The sequence below is a fragment of the Xiphophorus hellerii genome, chromosome 1 (assembly GCF_003331165.1).
Source record: "Xiphophorus hellerii strain 12219 chromosome 1, Xiphophorus_hellerii-4.1, whole genome shotgun sequence".
Taxonomy (NCBI): domain Eukaryota; kingdom Metazoa; phylum Chordata; class Actinopteri; order Cyprinodontiformes; family Poeciliidae; genus Xiphophorus; species Xiphophorus hellerii.
Genome location: NC_045672.1, coordinates 695,561 through 712,725, shown reverse-complemented (window position 1 = coordinate 712,725; position 17,165 = coordinate 695,561). Strand labels below are relative to the sequence as shown.

The 17,165-nt window shown below is 43.5% G+C and overlaps 1 protein-coding gene across 8 annotated transcripts in view; it reads left to right on the top strand.

The window, feature by feature from the left end:
* Positions 1-17,165, top strand: part of agrn (agrin) — a 466,151-nt gene that overhangs the window by 68,478 nt on the left and 380,508 nt on the right. The gene's annotated exons all lie outside the window — the stretch shown is intronic.

Genomic DNA, 17,165 nt, shown 5'->3' with positions numbered 1-17,165 from the left:
TTGAAAGGACTCCAAACTGTAGGAAATGGGATGATTTTAAAAGCTTCATGTACTTTGAAGGGAGATCATCCAAAAGGACTGCAGCACAATATTATCACCTCAAATATACATATTTCTTTTATATCTGGCCTCCTGACATTTTAAACAATAAAATGTCAGATTTGTGACTCCATGTAAAAATAACTTTTCCTGTAATCTGTGGTGCATTTTTCATAAATAAGACACAAACCCTTGGAGGTTGAACTAACAACATCAGCTGGAATGGGATTGGACAGATCATTGCTTATTGATTTGCAGCACCAGGAGGCTGTGATGGGATGGATTCCTATACAAGCGGCCTAAATGTAAGGATAAATCTTTACTGTTAGAGATGAATGTGATGGATGATTGTTGCCCCGTGTCCTGGCTCAAAGTGCTCTGTGCTGCAGTGGAAGATCGTCAGTTATGGAACCAGCAGGAACGTCGTTGATCTCTCCGTCTAGATAGAGCTGTGTCAGTGCTGATGTTAGCAGAGCCTAACTTCATTTTCTCTCTCTTTCATGTGCTGGCTCCTGATCTGCCAACGCCCTGCCAGGTAAGACCACTCCCTTTGCTTTAATCTCCCTCTCTCTCTGACATAATGTCCCCAAACCACATGTCACCCCCCAACCCCTTTCCGCTTTCCCTTTCATACCTGGAAACTCCATCTGACCTGAGAAATTCATCTGCAGCTTGGGGTTATTTGGAAGTAAACATAAGTAATTTGTTGTCTGCCTCACCTAGAACATGTGTTTTACCACTAAAGCATTTCATTTATTTATTCTGTTTTATTGATCCAGTGGCTTCATTCCCATGTGCATATCTGAGTTATATATGAGTTACATGTTTTGTAGGTCTGAATAAAGTGAAAAAAAAGTTTTCAAGACTTTCCCCTCATCTGTCTGTCCACCCATGAACAGATGGATGTATGATCTCAGTTTAACCTTTGAGTTTCCTTCAGGACAACAGTTGAAATTTTGTTGTTTTAGGACATAATGTTGAATGAAAGCCCTGTGCCTCAGTCCAGATCCCCAACACTTGAACCCCCTGGCTTTTTATTGAGCTAAATGTGGATGAAGAGCCCCGAATGGGCCATCAAAGAACAAAGATTGAGTCTTTGTGCTTTATCAGGCTCTTGTCCCGGACTGATGGTAACATCACCGAGATCAGCAACAAAAACAACCAGAGTCTGCCCCGGGATTTGCTGCTGTTCTCATAATAGTGTTTGTTTTTCATGTGTATTGAAAGAGCTGTTCAGTCAAAACAAAGGCCACTCAGTCTGTCATTAATGTTCCCAGATGACGGACTTGTTCTTTCATGTGTTACCCAGTTGGACCCTCCCCTTCCTGTTTCTGCAGTTCCAACCAAACCTCTGCTGCTTTCAGCTCAGTCAGGTGCAACACAACCCAGTCTAGTATAGATCGGAAATTCCTCTTTGACTACGCAACTGGGCATATTTAGCTTTAAGGTCTGAGCTAAAATCAGTAACTAAATGCCTCATGATGCATTCAGTTTGTCAGTCTGGGCTTGCATCTGGGAATGTCGCCACCACTAGGTTGAGTAGTTGCAAGTCAGAAAGGAGTGAGAACCTTGTGTTGCTAACTCCCACCAGGTTGCTGCAGGGTTGCCAGCAACCTAGTTGATGTGACGCTCCTGCTGCACCACATCCCAAAGGTTTCCTGGTGACTGTCAAGCCTGTTGGAGTAAATCACTGCTTCTAGAAATCTTTGTGAGATGGTTTGAGTTTTGTGGATTAACCTCTAGAAGTAGGCAGCAGAAGGTAGAGTACTGCCCTCATAAAGGAATAAACAAATTACAGATAAAGTTGTGAGCCCAACATGTTGCCAATAGCAGCATGAATTGGTGATACAACGCAGCATGATCTACGCTTTTATTTCTAGCTGAAATAGAGACTCAGAAGATGCAATACTTTTACAACCTCTAATTTTGAAATTTGAATAAGCCTGAGCTTTAGTCGGTTTCATGGTTTGTGTATTTTGAGATTGTATCCTACATTCTTTTTTTGGTTGTAACAAGTTGTGATTTAAACTACTGTTGTCTTTTTTACAGTCTAGCCAGCCCACCCACTTCCTCTGAATAGTTTCTCTTTTTTGGAGCCAAGACATGTTTGTGTGGAAGACTGGAGAAGGATAATTCAGAGTAACTCAGGCCAGCCTGCCTGATACCAAGAGTCACTTTCAGCATCTCAGCTCCACATTCTGATACTTGAACTTCAGCAAGTTTGCTTGCCAAATCTGAAATCTGACTTGCAAGCACAAAGAGAAAGCACCTTTACAGTGTACAGCAGCAGAAACAGTGGAGGCCTTGTGCTTCTTAATAGGATTTCAATGCCGACTTTTGAAGCTCTGAAAAGATTTCTGCAGATTAGATCCCTGACCCTCCTTGTGAATTCAAGCAGCTTTTTAGGACTAAAAACACCTGAAACCAACAGAAGTAGAACAACATTGAGCTGGAGTTTTGTGTGCCTTTGATGTTCTGTGGCTCCATTCAGAGATCTTTTGTGTCCCTCATTGTTACACCGACTCACTGATTGATTGATGGGGAGTTATGTTGCTTTGTACAGGCAGAGGCTGCCATGTTTGATGTGGAGAGCAGAGCTGCTCGTCCTGTTTGGTGTGGGATTTCTTCAGGCAATTCATTGGAAGTGGCCTCTACAAAGGCCACATCTTGGTGCTGTGAAGGGACAAAACACCTGTCAGGAGCGGTCACGCCTCATCATGGTTCCTGTTAGAGTGGGAGGTCCTGTTGTCACTCAGTGAGCAGCCCACATCTTCTCCTTCATAACAAGTCCTGGGGGAGGAAATGTTCAAAGTGACTCCTGCTGTTGTCTGCTCAGGTTTCCACCCATCAAATTTAGATTCTTTTTCTTTGGGACGTGGCACCCATTTTAGCTACTGGGACCATCAGGTGGAAATGAGGGGGTCTAGTGGAATATTTATCTGAAGACATGACAAGATTTCCTCAACCCCAAACCCAAACCGTTGTGACTTTCTTTACAGCCACTGTTATTCTAGTAAAGGTATAAATGTCTTTTTTCTTAAGTATCTAGCCTCAGCTTGATCTTTCTTGTACAGTACAAAGTTTGTAGTAAATGGTTGAGGCCAAATAAATCTCACTTTATTCAGTTTCCCTCGTTGACTCTTTGGTTGGTTTTACAGTTGAGAGCTGATGACAATTCTAGCAAGAATGGAAAAACAAACAATGGACAATGTTCACACACAAAAATCTTATTAATGCTTTCAGAATGATCCGGCAATATTTAATAGCTCTTTCTATTTATTAAAATTCTCTCATTGTAGCTTATCAAACCATTCAAATTTACTATCTGCAGAACATAACAGACACCATAATATTCTGTCCAGACATGCCAGAATCCCCCACACACACCACTCTGGGAACCCACTTATTTTCTGATGTGTGTGTGGGTCTATGTATGAGGCTGCATGTGCAACTTGAGCCCTTCCATGTGACAGCTCTAGTCCTGTTCTGCCCAGTGTCCCATAACGATTGGTCCTCCCGAGACGCACACACACGCCTACACACACATGCACACGCCTACACACACACACTCACACACACACGCACTTTAGCAGCTTTGAAGGACTCCTTTGCAGTTCATCATTTAGCTGTGAACCGAGGACGGGGCTCTGGGAAAATGCCAGAGAAACTCCATGCCGGGGGTTGCTCATACTGGGAGTGTGTTTGTCAGAGGTAGGTGTGTGTGTGTGTGTGTTTGAGTTACAGGCGAAAGGAGAATAAGAAGCACACCTTTGTTGAAATGTTAAGCAGGAATGATGTTGTTCTTGAGACACAGAGACCTATAGAGAAAAGATGAAACAGGTTGATACAAGTATCAAGCTGATCTTGTACCAGCCTGCACCTGCATTCCTCTCTCTTTCTCTTCTCTTTGATGCTTTAAGCATAAATTTGTAAATACTACACTTGATGAGAAACAGAAAGGTTAGACATCCAGAAGGAGAGGTCTTATCAGGACATCATTTGGTAGAGTCAGGAGTATGTACTGTATATGAGAGAGTCAGTTTGCAAGGAGATGCCACATCGTCAGAGGGCATAGAGTCGAGTAATACTTTCCAGGCAATTGCAGTAGCATCCAACAGTCAGTGAAAACTGTGATTGAAGATTACCAGTCACACATGAGCTGCAATTCCATTATAAATCTGTTCAAAACTTTGTCAGTACTCCACCAACGTCAAAAAACAAGTTTTCTTCTTTGTTTGTGCCAGTGTCAACATCTGGCTGGTGATCATGTGATTCATGTGATGTTTTTCAAAGGAAACTAATTTCAATGCAGCTAAAAAACTACTTCATCCTAGCGCCAAAACGTTTTATTGAAAAACTAGGATTTTTTTAAATGCCTTGTTTCCATTGAGCAAATTTATTTTCAAAATGTTAAATTATATGCCAAATGGAAATGCAGCTGCATACTAGTTTTTGAACTACTTCATATTTTTTGAGGTCGAGTACAACATGATAAAAGTCGAGTTGACGTCGACTAGTCGCGGTGACGTCACAGTGCAAAACGCTTCACAACTTAGAGCAGGAGTGTCCAAAGTGGGTCCTTGAGGGCCCGCATCCTGCATGTTTTAGTTCTCTCCCTGGTTTAACGCACCTGGATCAAATGATGGCTCATTAGAAGAACATTGACCTGCTGAAAAGGTTGTTACTACCACCAGGGAGAGAACTGAAACATGCAGGATGCCGGCCCTCGAAGATCGACCCTTTCACAAAAATCATGAAAATCATGGGATTTTCATGGGATTTTTTTGCGGCTTTATCAGCAATATTCAGCCCATTATTGATAATCCCCCTCATAATTAATTATATTACGCAGGATTGAAAGAACAAGAAACAGATCATTATCACAGACTTTTTCGTGAGCAGCGGAAAAAAAGTTGCACATAGTTGAGTCTGACTTTTTTTTCTTTTTTTATTTTAAACACCGGCTGATGATCGCATATGTTGGACAGCTGCACATATAGGAGTCAAATTATTACACTGACTACAATGGTGCTTTTGGAACATCACAAACCAAACTTGTTATGAACGGATCCTGTGTGGTTACAGTTGAATTCAGCAATGCCGCCTGCTGCTCCTGCGCCCCGATGCGCAGCAGGAAGCTCCGCTGACTCAGCAGCAGCTCTCTGACTTTGCGGGATGAACCGACATGGAGACGGTGGCAGAGATCGCCTCTATCAAATCCTCAGGATGAAGCTTCAACTTAGTTTCCAGATTTTGTCAAATAGTATTTTTATGAGAGCATAAAGCTGCCAGGTTAGCTTCAACATGCAGGGTGACGCTGATCAGTTGGACGAATAAAAAAACCCAACATCATTCCGGTAGTCTCTCTCTCTCTCTCTTTTTTTAAAGAATTGTCTTGGCACTAGTTGCCTTTATTTGACAGCAATCCGACAGGAAGGGGACAGGGAGAGGGCAGCTGGGGAGAGAGGCATGGGCCCAGCGAACCGAGGATGGGAGTCGGTCTCCAGACTACAGAGGTCTACAGTCTCTATGCAGGGCGCCGCGCTAACCACTGCACCACGCAGAGTCTTTATTCCAGTAGCCCTTGCTGAAATTTTCAATTTTTCTTTGAACCGACATGGAGACGGTGGCAGAGATCGCCTCTATCAAAATCCTCAGGATTGTAAAAATTATTTCCATTTTTATACAATTTGAGCTGTCTGACAAACTCATCTAGTTTACTTTCTTTCATTTTCTTGGAAAAATCAGTTTTGTCACATAATTGCGACTAGTGGACTGGCCCCATAAAATCATTGCAGAGTAAAGAGTCGATTAGTTGATGCAACCCCTGCTATATACACATCAGAAGCATGATGCGTTTTGATTGTCTGTCCATTGTGGAATCATTCAGTGAATCTCAGTGAATGGGTTTAGGTGCCTGTACTGTGATACATGCAGGTGTTAAAATGTTCACTGGGGCAGCATTCAGGAACCGATACGGACTAAAGGGAAAACATGTTCTACACCTCCAAACAGAACAAACGGGACTGCTAAAATTTTACACCCCATGCACGGTTGAAACACGGTTTGATCATTGTCAGAGGTTGATGATGATGCTGGGTCCATGGTGCAATTCTGAAGAACAAGGATGAATCCAAAAAGGTTGTGTCAATGGTTTTGTGCTGGCATCATACTTCAGTGATGTAGTGAACACCCAAGTGTACATATGCTAACTGGTTGCACTAGATGCACTACCACTATAGTCTAAACTTGTGTGTCAGACCCTCAAGCCCATTTCCAGAGCAAATCTGACAAACAGGTGAACAAGTTAAGTGTTCAGACCAGACAACTCTGCAGAGCGCATCCGTCCAGGTCAATGTTAGTTGATTTAGATCAGCTGCCGGCAGTGAGTGGAAGCAATAGCATGACACAGAAACAGCCTTATGTTTGCATTGGAAAATATCTCTCCCTCTTTTTTCTCATCCATCTCAATTGTCATCATGAGTATGCGCAAAGGAAGCACTGAAATGTTTCACACTCAATGGCAGTGAAAAATAAATAGATAAAAATTATTGTTGCAGGTTTGGTCTTGTCTGGCCTTCAGAAAAAATTTTGCATGTTGGAAACCCAGACAAGATGGAGTACAGATAGAACCGAGACTTTAGAATGACAGGCCTTCAGAACCCTAACACTCCGTCAGGGTGCGGGAAACCATCCAATGTGACTACAGGTCACCTCTGGTACTAATCTGGAGTATTCAGATAGGATTGTGCTTCTTCACTAACATTCTGTACTTTCATATCCAACTATTCCTAAGATGAGAGCCTGATAAAGTCTTTCAGCAAACCGCACACATTCATGTATGGCAATGTTTTCTCAAACTCTTGTGTGTGATGAACTTGGACTGGAACCCAGCGCTGAGCTGAAGGATCTTAAAGGTCCATTACAGAAACTGTTGGTCGACTTGCTGGAAGAGACTCGACACAAGCAACAACTTTCTTCTGTTAGACCATCAGTGGGCCCAACTCTGTTATCTGCATGATCTGATAATCACTGTGATGCATTCACAGGACTTTTCAGAATGTGTTTTTTAAATTTCCACAAACCCACATGCTTCTTTCAATGGATTTCTCTTGAGTATGCCTTAAATGTGTTTGTGTCTAACTGCACTCCACACAAAATGGGTTTCTAATGTTGCTTTAATGATGGAGTAATAGTCTAATAATGAGGAGGCAATAATCATTTGCCTGATGGGCATAACTTATCAATTAATCATTGGGACATGAATGTTAATTTAAAGTTTTTGGTTGTTTGTGCACTGACTTTACTGCTAGCTAAGAAAAATTAATGCCAGTAACTGTCATTAATTTTTCTTAGCTAGCAGTAAAGTTATGTTCACATCACAAGCAAAATCAAGAAAAACTTCTGCATTAAAATGATCCTTCTGATTGATTTTCTACTTAATATGTCATGATAACTTTACAGGAGGGGAAAAGAGAAGAAAGGTTTTCTGGTATGGAAGTTACTGAAAGTACCAGAAAGTACAGATTTCCTGAGCATTTGTTGTCTTTGTGGTGTGTTTCTGTAGTTCTTCAGCCGCAGCAGTGCGCTCATCGTTCAACATCAAGCTTAAGCTCTGCACTATTTATGTCACCAATAATCAATCTCAGTAGCTTAGGTGTTGCTAGAAAATGTGCTGATTCCAGGCCATCCTGAGGACATCCACTCATAAGTCTTTTAGAAATGTGAGTTTGACAAATAATTTTTTAAAATTATGATAAAACCTCATACAAGGAGAAAGTCAGTGATCACTGCATGACTGTAGCCAAGAGATGTTTGTCTTTGATTTGGTCTATTTCTGTAGTCAGTAGGTTCTGTCTGCACACTGTTGCCTTTTTCACTTTAGGATTAGTTTATGGCAAACCTTTTACTCTAGTTTGTTGATGTGGCAAATAGGAATAAATGTCATAAAATGATCTTGTCTCCTCTTCAGAGAGTTTATTAGTTGAACTATCTTTGAATCTGTTGTATTCAGAGGCATCATGGGTCTTTACCATATTTTATCATAGGACAGGTAAAAAGGACCTGCCAACTGCAGTGTACAAAGAGTGGTGGAGAAATGCATTAGCAGTTGTTTATTACAACACATGGAGTAAAATACAGCACTTGCCTTTTTTTACTTTTTATTTTTTCAAAGTTTCTAGTTGCATACGATGGGGAAAAAAAGTACAAAAACTGAAAAAAACAACAAAAAAATAGTGCTTCTAAGACTTCCTCAGGTACATATCTTTGTACAACAGTTCCATCTCTTCCAATGTTTTCCCTCTGTGCTGATCATGAACTCCATGGTTCTTGTGTTTGGTGGTTTGAATCAAGAGAGCCACTGAGGGACTGTTTCTTCTGAGCCAACATTGATGGATTTTTCTGCAGCAACAGCATAATCCTGAATAAATATACATTGCCCCCTAGGGCTACACTGAGAAATGAGACAAAAGAAGACAATTCCAGCACTTTGAATTTTGATGACATGTAGCATAATTTGACACTGCCTTTTCTTTTACTTTTTCTTTTCTTTGGATTAACAAACATAATGTAATCTGAGTGACAACGTTTTCTGTAAGAGTGTTTTGGAACATTTTGGAAGAAGCTATTAACAATGTTTAAAAACTGTCAAAACACATTTATGTTACAACATACATAAATACATTTATATACTTCAAAATGGAAGCTGTTTTATACCCTACTAATTCTTCTATCAGGCATACCTTTGAAATCTGATTCAATCCAAACAGTTTTAGTGCTTACATCAGTTCCACCAAAAATATTAAAGCTTCCAAGAATCATCCTTCTCTTTACTCTGGTTTTGACATGCTTCTTTTTCCAGGTGCTTATTGTAATTAGCACGATTGAGCCATGTTGACCCAGCAGGTCCTCACACAAGACCCTGACCAACCTCTGCCGACCACCTAGCTCGTCATGATGCCATGCTTCACGCCCTATTGGATCAGCAGACTTTCCAGGGACAGGTGATGGATCAACTAAAAACCACGGTCTCGGAATTAGCTTCACAACTGGCTTCCGGCATGCAGCCTCTGAACTTAGCCGGAGCAGCGAACCCCGTTCCATCGCCGGGGGCGGAGCCCCCTGCGCCACCGGAACCGGCGGGGTTGCCCCGGGGCCAAGAGGACATTCCTGTAATAGGATGTTTGGAATCCACAGTTACCCTTGACAACAACACCTCTCCTACTTCTTTGTATGTGGTTAAAGGAGGATCTGCATTACTCGGACTGGACCTAATAAAAGCACTGAAATGGACATTTAGCCATGATTCAATCCATGTCCCACCTCCTGAACATGCTTCTTCTGCTGCACCTGTGTTGCTAACAAAAACAGACTCTGCTTCTATTGGCTGTGTTGCTGGGTTTGTGCACAAAGTTAAAGTACGTGAGGATGCAGTTCCAGTTCAGCAAAAAGTCCGACAACTTCCATTTGGAGTACGAGAAGCTGTGTCACAGGAACTGGATCTCCTTCTGAAGGAGGGCATTATCGAACACATTGATGCTTCTCCCTGGATTTCTCCTATTGTGGTCACAACAAGAAAGGAAGGCAGACCAAGACTATGTGTTGACTTAAGAGAACCTAATAAAGCTATTGTTGCAGACAGTCATCCTTTGCCCCACATGGATGAGCTTTTAAGTGAGCTCAGGGGCGCCTATGTTTTCTCCACCATAGATCTGGCATCTGCATACCACCAACTTGTACTACATGAGAACAGTCGGGACCTCACGGCTTTTATTACACACAAAGGACTTTTCCGCTACTGCTGTGTCCCCTACGGGTTGGCCTCTGCTCCATCTGCATTCCAAAAAATTATGGAAACTGTGCTTAAAGGGCTACCTGGTGTGCACAATTACTTGGATGATGTAATTGTTGCAGGATCTTCTCTACAGGAACATGACAGACGCCTGCATGCTGTGCTCCAGCGTCTTACGGATGCAGGTCTGACACTCAACATGCAAAAATGTACATTTAGACAGTCCAGCCTCAGATTTCTTGGCCACATCATTTCCAAAGATGGCATCCTTCCTGCTCCTCTCCAACCCATTGAACTGCCGAACAGACCGTGGGAGAAAGTGGCTCTGGACATCGTGGGTCCCTTTGAAACTGCTGCTTCTTCATGTAGATTTGCTATAACATTAGTGGACTATTACAGTAAATGGCCAGAGGTGGTATTTTCTCACACTGTAACTACTGATGTTGTTCTCACATTTCTACGCTCCATTTTTAGCAGAGAGGGGAACCCCGACTACATAGTCACTGATAATGGGCCGCAGTTTCTTTCCAGCTCTTTCGCAGATTTTCTCAGAGAAAGGGGAATATCTCATCTGCGTACAAGTGTGTACCATCCACAGTGCAATGGTTCTGTTGAAAGATGGAATAGAGTTCTTAAGGAGACAATCCTGAACACATGCAGAAAGACTGGAAAACTACAGTGACTGATTTCCTACAAAACTACAGAGCAACGCCACATAATACAACTGGAGTATCTCCATCAGAACTACTGCACAACAGGAAGATGAAAACAAAAGTGAGCATCTTTCCAAGTTCAGAGAAAAGCAGAAAATGCACTACAGTCCAAGAAACAGTTAGACAGAAACAAGAGAAGTCTAAACAGTATACTGACAAGCGCCGTGGAGCAAAGACACCAACATTCAAACCTGGAGACATGGTGAGGGTAAAAAGACCAGATCATGTTCGCAAAGGCTCATCAAGATTTACTTCACCGCTGTCTTTTGAAAAACAGATTGGAGGAAGTACTTATGTACTCAGTGACAATAAAAGGTGGAATGCTGCCAGACTTTCATGCTATTCTGCAGGTATTCCATGTAAAACGACAAAACCAGAAAAGCATGACCCTGTGGTTCAGAGGACAAGTGCTAGAACTTCTTCTCGACCTGTGTGGTTCAAGGACTTTCAACCAGGTTAAACAAAAGATTAATAAATACATAAATGATTGTGTGTTACATGTTTAGGGTTCAGGTGAACTAGTTCTCATGGTACAAACTGGTTACAAATACCTGGATTTTATGTTTACAATAGTTACATTTGGTAATTATTTTCCATAGTAACTTCAAGTGTTAGAGTTTAAAAAGTACAGGGTTGCTGAATATATTTGTTTGGTTGTGTGTACTTAAGTAATTACCTACTTTGATTACAGCTAAAGTTATATTTGTGACATACAAACTGTTAAATGAGGTTGATGTTCAGTCTTATACTAAATGGGTACATGCAATCTTTTCAAGTAAGGGGGGAATGTTGTGTCTACCACTAGGTGGTGTACGAGAATAGGATAGAGATGAGAGAGAAGAAGATTTTGATTTTTAACAATACATTTATTGTACAATAATTCAACAATAAAAACATTACATAAATCAGGTCAAAGATACTAAAACAAATAAATATTTACATTAACACTTTGTTATATTTTAGTTCTCCCTGATCAGAAATGATGCACAATATATTATTAAAAGCCCACAGTTCTAAAAACCCCGTCAAATTTTCGGTGACTCTGTAGAAACAAAACTCTAACCTCAACCTAGCCCTGATGTTCACCTTCCACAGAGTCACCACGTCGAGTTGAGGTCCAGCCTGCATTTTGTCCCGTCGAGTTATATAAATAGCCATCTTGGCCTCGGCTAATAAATAATTTAAAATCCGGGATTTAAAACTAGTGGATCGACTATAATGTACACCATTTATAAAAACAGAATTGGTAAAAACCACGCCAAAGAGGCTAAAAATGCTCGCTAAAAAATGTAAAAAACTAGTTAAACGTACGCAATCTATAAAAACATGAAAAACACTCTCGGACAAACTGCAAAAAGGACACTCGTTTAAAACCCCAGGACTGATGACCGATAAAAACGAGTTCGTGGCGATGGCACCGTGCAGGATCCGCCACTGCAGATCACCAGTCCTTTTCTTTATCGGAGGTTTGTATAAAGTCCTCCACTGAGGTTTTTGCCCTCCCAGTTTGTCAGTCCATACACTGACGGATCTTTTGCAAAGAGTTCTCTTGTTCAGGATCTTTACGCAGTATTTATATAGTATTTTTGGCCCCGTTTTGCAGAGCTCCATCCCTAATCCTGGGCTTTGCAGCAGGGGGCCACTTTCCTCCCCAAAATTGGGATCCAGGGACACGTCAGGGAACGGGTCATTCGGATCAGGCAGGCACTCTTTCGTGGCGTGTAGTTGTAGCAGCCGCCTCTCCCCAGCCGTCATTCGCTCCTTCACCCTCTCCAGGAAGCGCTGTGTCAGCCTGGCGGACCGGATCTTCAACAGTGTGCTGACCTCCTGGACGTTGGCAAAGTCCGGTCCAGCCACCACTATCAGCCGCCGCAGGGTCACCGTCCCGGACCCAGACAGCGCCTCAGAACAGCCCGGCACGGTGCTGTCGCAGACGTCTAATCTCGCTCCACAGATCAACGGTTCTTCTAAAAGCCAATGCAGAGAATTATGCGATTTTGTCCTGTGCAGTGTAAAAAAAGCACAGGATCTTAAAACACTTTGATAAAATTGAGGCAACCCCTTTAACTTTAAAAAACTAAAATCAGTTAAAAACAGAGCAGCATCCAGCCCCAGAAAATTAACACGTCTGAGAATGCAGCTGGCCACGTCCTTCCATACAGGGGAACCTGTCAAATACTTTTGGAGGAACTGTAATCTAAAAGTAGCCGTTCTACTGGCCAGGTGGACGAGGCCCTGACCCCCCTCCTCTCTTGATAAAAACAAGACAGACTGTGGCACCCAGTGCAGACCGTTCCAAAAGAAATTGACCATCTCTGTTTGGATTTTTGCAAGTAGCCCAGATGGCGGGTCCAACACCGCAAGTTTGTGCCACAGCTGTGAAGCGACTAGATTATTTAAAACCAACACTCTACCTCGGTAGGACATTTGTGAATGTAACCATTTCCATTTTGATAACTTGTTTTTCATTTTTTCTTCAATATTTTCCCAGTTCTTTTTTACAACATGTTTATCGCCTAAAAACACACCGAGATATTTAAAACCATCCTTTTTCCATAAAAGACCCTGAGGGAGAACTGGGAGCCCGTTGGACCACTCGCCGACTGCCAGGGCTTCGCTTTTTCCCCAGTTCACCCTCGCAGCGGACAGAATTGAAAACTTTTTCGTGATCTCAGTTAAAACAGTGACATCCCGCTGATCCTTAATAAAAACAACGACATCGTCAGCATAGGCAGATAAAACCATATTGTTTTTAAAACCGGGTAAAACCAGACCGTGAACAGTCGAGCGTATTTTCTGGAGGAGGGGTTCCAGGGAGAGTGCGTAGAGCATCCCCGAGAGCGCGCAGCCCTGTCGAACGCCTCTACACACCCTAAAAGGAGCACACATGCTGCCGTTGATCTTCAGCACACTCTCAATATCACTATACAAAACCTGGATCTTGGCGATAAGACCCTCGCCGAACCCAAACCTCCTCATGGTTTCCCAGAGGAAGCCGTGTTCGACGCGGTCGAATGCCTTTTCTTGATCTAGTGAAATCAAGCCCGTTTGCAAACCCAATGAACCGGAGACCTCCAAAACGTCCCGAATTAGGTAGATGTTATCTACCATGGACCTGCTGGGGACACAATAGGTCTGATCCCGGTGGATGACCTGCTCCATAGCTCTTCCCAGCCTAGTGGCCAGGGCCTTGGAGAGAATTTTGTAGTCGGTGCAGAGGAGGGACACGGGGCGCCAGTTCTTGATGTCCTGCAGGTTTCCCTTTTTGGGCAGCAGGGTGATCACTGCCCTGCGGCAGGACAGGGGGAGTGAACCAGTAAGCAGGCTCTCATTGTATACGTCTAGCAAGTCTTGGGCCAGAAGATCCCAGTAGGCCTTGTAGAACTCCACAGTGAGCCCGTCAACGCCTGGGGACTTCTGGCCCTGCATGCTGAGGAGGGCTGTGTGGAGCTCCTGGAGCCCCAGAGGGCGCTCCAGCTCGGTGTTTGTCTCCTCGGAGACCTGAGGCAGTTCGTCACAGAACTCCTCGAACAGTTCCTCGTTCTCTTTATATTCGCTGTGGAACAAAGAACGGTAAAACTCCACAGCCCTCCTCCTGATCTGCCCTGGTTCACTCAGTTGCTGCCCCGTGTCCGACAGCAAAGAGTGGATCTGCTTCCTCTGCCCGTGCTTCCTCTCCAAGCTAAAGAAGAAGCTAGAGGGAGCATCCATCTCCGTGATGTTCTGGATCCGGGACCTGACCAATGTGCCTTGGACTTTATTCTCCAGCAGGTTTGCTAAAACTAGCCTTTTAGATTTGAGAGCTTCAATGTGCTCTCGATTTCCTGTGGATTCACTAAGTCGTTCTAACTCCACGATGTTCATCTCCAGATCTCTAATAGATCCGGTGATGTCACGGGTGACATTGAGAGTATGCTGCTGACACAGCAGTTTTATTTGCACTTTACCATGGTCCCACCACTGTCTCAGGCTGATAAAATCAGACTTTCTCTGTCTAAAACCAGTCCAAAAATAACCTAAAATCTCCCTAAAACCCCGATCATAAGTTAAAACAGAGTTAAAATGCCAGTAAGCGCTTCTAGGTAAAATGTTTCTGATAAAAACACTACCTAAAAGCAAAGAGTGATCGGTAAAAGCCACCGGTAAAATCTGGCATGTTTTAAACACGTTAAAATGGTGTTTAAAACAATAAAAACGATCAAGTCGAGCTAAAGAGATTCGGTTTTCCTTAATGTGGGACCATGTGTACTGCCTGGAGCCTGCATGCATCCTCCTCCATACGTCCACCAGGCCGTGAGACGAGACCAGCTGCCGCAGAGCATGTTGGGCCGCTGGATGCGGCTCTGCATGATTACGATCTAAAAACTCGTTTTCCGTACAATTAAAATACCCACCTATAAAAACATAATCTTCCGACCCACAATCACCCAGCCTTTCCCCAATTTTTTCAAAAAAACGCTTTTTCTCTGCATTGGTGATGGGAGCATAGATATTGATAAAAACCAGGCTAAAATGATCAAATTTTGTTTTGACTAAAAGACACCTCCCTTGAACGACATGCTCAACTTCTGTGGAGTTTGGGGTGAAAGCTCTGGAGAACAGAAAGCCCACCCCTGCACTCTGGGAGGTGCCGTGACTTAAAATGACCTCCCCCCTCCACTCTCTGCCCCAGTCTGTTTCTATTAAGGAATCACTGTGAGTTTCTTGTAAAAAAATGATGTCAATTTTCTTCTGGTTTAATGTTTGGTATATCAATGCACGTTTCTGAGCTTCCCTCGCCCCGTTAAGATTCAAAGATGCAATTTTAAAAGAATCCATATTGGGTAAGAAGCTAAAACCAAAACATAAAAACCTTATAAAAAATAATAATAAAAAACTACTGTACATCATTTTTACTCAAAATTGTTTCCTAGCTTTTGTCATTATTTTCTTTAATCTAAAAACTTCTGTATCTGTAAAACCTGATACCTCTTTGTTTCTGATATGATATCTTGCAGAAAAATAAAATAGTCTTAAATTTGGAAAGTAACTTTCTATTTTTACTCCCCTCAATCCCTTGATTTGTTGCAAAAAGGTTCTGTAAGATTCTACCGGGTACCTAGGTTCTTTACTGCTACTTTGGTGTACGGACACCTCACTGGTGTCAGAGAACCAGTCTTCATTGTCACTGCTATCTGACACCTCCCTCCTGTCTGCAACCAGCTTGCTGGCCTGTTTACTTGCTTGCACAGCAGCCACCACATTTTTCCTTTTGCTGCGCCTTTTTATGGGGGCAGAAGCCTCTAGCTCCATCCCCTCCTCTGTTTCACCTGTCTCTCCCTCCGCTCCTGCTCCAACAACCGACTCTACACTGTTCCTCCTTTCATTCTGTCCACCCACCTCCTCTTCTACTCTCTCTCCCTGACCTCCACACACTAAATGCTCCTCATCGCCCTTCACCTCCTCCTGCTCTCTCTGCACACCGTCTTTCTCCCCCTCAACACTTCCACCCTCACCACCATTCACCTCATCACCACACACCACCGTGCTCTCATCCATACCCACACACACACTCATTCCCAACGCTCCCTCACTCACGACTGTACCTCTCTCCAGTTCTCTTGTAACGGGCTCTTCCACCACCACCGCGGGTTCCCCCGCAGCCGCCACGGCCTCCTCCGCAGCAACCGAGGGTCCTCCCGCAGCAGCCGCGGGTCCCTCCACGGCGGAAGCGGGTTTCCCCGCAGCAGCCGCGGATTCCTCCGCAGCGGCAGCGGGCTCCTCCGCCGCCCTACCCTCACTAGGCGGGTTTCCTGTTTTCTCACCAGCCGCCTGCTGCTTCGCCGGACCCTGCGGGGCCGGTTCGGCCTTGTCTGGGCACATTTTTATGATGTGGCCTTCTTTGCCACAACCAAAACATTTCATATTTGAGGACGTGGCAAACAAAACATAGTCAAATTCATCAATCCTCACGTGAAATCGTAAATTTAACTCGTCATCTTTTCGATTTAGAATCATAAAGAGTTGCCTCCTATGGGATACAACATGTTTTAGTAAAGGTGATTTGCACCCTGTTGGAACCTTTTTTAGCGGCGACACCACCTTACCGTGCCTCGACAACTCTTTAATCAAGAACTCGTCACTTATAAACGGAGGAACGTTTGACAGCGTTACCTTCGTTGCAGGTAAGGTAAGTGGCGAGACTTGTAAAAACAAATCGCCTACAGAAACGCCCACCTCCACTAGCTGTTGAGCCTGCTCAACTTTTTCCACAAAACACACCACCGCTCCATTCATCCGTGCTGCCGACCTTATGCTCCCGTGCCCAATCACATCACCCACAGCCAGACAAACTTCCTCCACGCTGCACGGAGAACCAGCACCCACCTTGATGCCGTTCTTCCGCGTCAGCGTGGAGAAAGACCCACCACCAGCCACCATGGCGTCCTGAGACGCCGGCCTGACGGCCACACCCAAACCCACAAAATCCCCTTAAAACGTGACAAAACTAACACAAAAGCACAATTAAACAAGTAACACAAACACCCAGTGAATAAATAGTAAGAAAAAACCAAAGATAGAAAAATACACAATCGCTCGCTCTTTCACTCCTCTTCCGCTCTTCCGCAAACACCCTCCTC